This window comes from Myotis brandtii, unplaced genomic scaffold, assembly GCF_000412655.1.
Source record: "Myotis brandtii unplaced genomic scaffold, ASM41265v1 scaffold3017, whole genome shotgun sequence".
NCBI lineage: Eukaryota > Metazoa > Chordata > Mammalia > Chiroptera > Vespertilionidae > Myotis > Myotis brandtii.
Genome location: NW_005361530.1, coordinates 22,038 through 26,247, shown reverse-complemented (window position 1 = coordinate 26,247; position 4,210 = coordinate 22,038).

Here is a 4,210-nt window from a genome sequence, read left to right as displayed (position 1 = left end):
GAAACATCGATGAGAGAGAAACATCGACCAGCTGCCTCCTGCACACCCCCTACTGGGGATGTGCCCGCAACCAAGGTACATGCCTTTGACCGGAATTGAACCTGGGACCTTTCAGTCCGCAGGCCGACACTCTATCCACTGAGCCAAACCGGTTTTGGCAATAAAAATGTTTTTAAAAAATTAATAAAATAAAATAAAGGGTGACTGTCTGCCCTCTCCGGCTTGAACACCGACCTATGAACCTGGAGTTCAATAAATCATACAGATGCTCCTTTGGTAGATAAGGAAAAATTCCTTGTGCAGGACTTTTCATTTATTTATTTTCACTTTTTCATATATTTGTATTGATTTTAGAGAGGAAGAGAGAGGGAGAGAGAGAGAAACATCAGTGAGAGAGACTCATGGATCGGTTGCCTCCTGCACGCCCCCTACTGGGGATTGGGCCGATAAGCCAGGCGTGTGCCTTGACCGGGAAATGGAACTGTGACCTCCTGGTTCATAGGTGAACACTGGGCCACGCCGGCTGGGCATGCGGCCTGGTTTTAAATTCCTAGGTCTTCCCCACAGTAGTGCTCCACCGCTGTGTGTGTGTGGGATCGCATGCCTGCAAGTGTGGCCACGATGCTTGCGTGTGCCTGGGGTCATCTGGAAGGAGGGCTTGTGGGGAGGCTGAGGAGGACAGGGCACGGGTCCTGCAGGAGAGAGGCAGACAGGTGCCCGTGTGCCTACAGGCAAGAACCGGCCACCCCAACTCAGGTGGGGCCGAGTGGGAGGGAGGGGGGACAGGGGAGGGCTCTCTGGACCAGAACGGACTGGGGACCTTTCTCTGAGAGCAAGAGGGATCCACTAACCAGTTTGGCTCAGCGGATAGAGCGTCGGCCTCCAGATCGAAGGATCCCGGGTTCGATTCCGGTCCAGGGCATGTACCTTGGTTGCAGGGCCCTGGTCAGGGTGTGTGCGGGAGGCAACCAATCGATGTGTCTCTCCTTTCCACTCTCTGAAAGTCAATGGAAAAATATCCTCTGATTTGCTTTGGATTTTCACACGTACATTCCTGAGAGATTGGCCTGTAGACTTTCTTTCCTTTCTTCTTAGGGAGTTGGTAGGAGCCGGGCCTGTATGGCTCAGTGGCTGAGGCAGGAGGTCAGGGTTCGAAACCCAGGCAGGGCACATGCCCTGGTTGCGGGGGGGCGGCTCGATTCCAGTGGGAGCCTGCAGGAGGCAGCCAGCCCATCAGTGATTCTCTCCGTGGTTGATGTTTCTCTCCCTCCCCCCCACATCCCTCTCTCTTTCTCTCCATGTCTGTGGGAGACTCGCTTATGACCAAGCCTGACCAGAATGTCCATGAGACGACGCTCACCTTTCATGCCCCTTAGTGAGAAGGTTCGATGCCCCCGCAGACAAGGGGTGTGTGTGAGGATGGCCCCTCGCTCCTGCCCAGGGGGGCTCACCAGGGCCCCCTGTGAGGGTGGTGCCGGCGGGCGGGGCTGGGCTGGGCTGGGTGGGGAGGGGTGGGGAAATGCTTTTCTTTCTCACCTTAGAATCCTTTCCACTCCCTCAGCCTCAGCACACACTTCACTCTCCACCCCTTGGGAAGCACATCAGAGGCAGCAGTGCTGACAGCCGAGCCCCACAGCAGCTCAGCGTCGGGCCAGGATCACCCAGCGTGAACGTCTGTGTCCGAGAGGAGGTGAGTCTCGGGAAGGGAAGGCAACGTTCCCCTGGTGTGTGTGTGTGTGTGTGTGTGTGTGTGTGTGTGTGCACAGGCATGTGCATGTGGGCTGGGCTGTGAGGACAGGGTTCCCAGGGACACAGAGAGGGGGTCTCCGGCACCGGTAGGTCTGGGCTGGCTGTGGCCCTAGCTGGGCAGGAGCTGGCTGGACTGCAGGGGACGCCCCCCACCGGGCAAGTCTGTGTGTGTGGCTGTTGTCCTGTTCGTTGTATGTTTCTCGGAACCCATTTTCATGGCATGTTGGGAAGCTGTTGGTCCCTGGCTTTCGGGTTGAGGATGGGGGTGAGGGTAGAAGCTGACATTTAAAGGGTGACTGTCGACCTAACTGGTTTGGCTCAGTGGATAGAGCGTCGGCCTGAGGACTGAAGTGTTCGATTCTGGTAAAGGACACAAGCCCTGGTTGGGGGCTCGATCCCCAGTGGGGGGCGTGCAGGAGGCAGCCGATCCATGATTCTCTCTCATCATTGATGTTTCTCTCTCTCCCTTTTCCTTCCTCTCTGAAATTATTAAAAATATTTTTTTAATTTATTTTTTAAAATATATTTTATTGATTTCTTACAGAGAGAAACATCGATCAGCTGCCTCCTGCACATCTCCTACTGGGGATATGCCCGCAACCAAGGTACATGCCCTTGACCGGAATCGAACCTGGGACCCTTCCTTCCTGGGACCTTTCTCTTTCTTTCTCTCTTTCTTCCTTTCTTCCTGAGTTTATGTAAAATCAGAATTCTCTATTTCTGGTAGAACTCATGCATGGATTTATCTGGATCTGAACTTTTCTGCTTGTGTCTCAGAATGGCATCTCAAGGCGAACCAGCCAGGAACGGTCTCCCGGCAGGAAATTTCAGGCTCAGATCTCGCGGAGGACCCGTCAACCAGGAGGGAGAGGAGGCGGAGGAGGTCGCCTTCCTCAGCCCTGGTCTCATCTCATTGCACAACGGCAGCCACGTGCATGGGGTGGCGGAGCTGCAGGGCATCATTTGGTCTTTCTACTCGTGGCTGCAGCCAGACACCCACAGTAAGCAGGACATGATTTTCCAACTGTCGTTGTTAATCCTCATCTGAGGATATTTTTACATTGATTTTCTTGAGGGAGTGGAAGAGAGGGGGAAAGACGGAGAGAAATATCCATGTGAGAGAAACATGGATTGGTTGCCTCCTGGTTGAGCCCCGACCAGGGGCCTGGCCAGGGAGGAATCTGCAACCGACGTATTTGCCCTTGGCCAGAATCAAACCTGGGACCCTTTGGTCCGCAGGTTGACACTCTATCCACTGAGCCAAACCGGTTTTGGCAATAAAAATGTTTTTAAAAAATTAATAAAATAAAATAAAGGGTGACTGTCTGCCCTCTCCGGCTTGAACACCGACCTATGAACCTGGAGTTCAATAAATCATACAGATGCTCCTTTGGTAGATAAGGAAAAATTCCTTGTGCAGGACTTTTCATTTATTTATTTTCACTTTTTCATATATTTGTATTGATTTTAGAGAGGAAGAGAGAGGGAGAGAGAGAGAAACATCAGTGAGAGAGACTCATGGATCGGTTGCCTCCTGCACGCCCCCTACTGGGGATTGGGCCGATAAGCCAGGCGTGTGCCTTGACCGGGAAATGGAACTGTGACCTCCTGGTTCATAGGTGAACACTGGGCCACGCCGGCTGGGCATGCGGCCTGGTTTTAAATTCCTAGGTCTTCCCCACAGTAGTGCTCCACCGCTGTGTGTGTGTGGGATCGCATGCCTGCAAGTGTGGCCACGATGCTTGCGTGTGCCTGGGGTCATCTGGAAGGAGGGCTTGTGGGGAGGCTGAGGAGGACAGGGCACGGGTCCTGCAGGAGAGAGGCAGACAGGTGCCCGTGTGCCTACAGGCAAGAACCGGCCACCCCAACTCAGGTGGGGCCGAGTGGGAGGGAGGGGGGACAGGGGAGGGCTCTCTGGACCAGAACGGACTGGGGACCTTTCTCTGAGAGCAAGAGGGATCCACTAACCAGTTTGGCTCAGCGGATAGAGCGTCGGCCTCCAGATCGAAGGATCCCGGGTTCGATTCCGGTCCAGGGCATGTACCTTGGTTGCAGGGCCCTGGTCAGGGTGTGTGCGGGAGGCAACCAATCGATGTGTCTCTCCTTTCCACTCTCTGAAAGTCAATGGAAAAATATCCTCTGATTTGCTTTGGATTTTCACACGTACATTCCTGAGAGATTGGCCTGTAGACTTTCTTTCCTTTCTTCCTTTCCTTCCCCTTCCTTCCTTCCTTCCTTCCTTCCTTCCTTCCTTCCTTCCTTCCTTCCTTCCTTCCTTCCTTCCTTCCTTCCTTCCTTCCTTCCTTCCTTCCTTCCTTCCTTCCTTCCTTCCTTCCTTCCTTCCTTCCTTCCTTCCTTCCTTCCTTCCTTCCTTCCTTCCTTCCTTCCTTCCTTCCTTCCTTCCTTCCTTCCTTCCTTCCTTCCTTCCTTCCTTCCTTCCTTCCTTCCTTCCTTCCTTCCT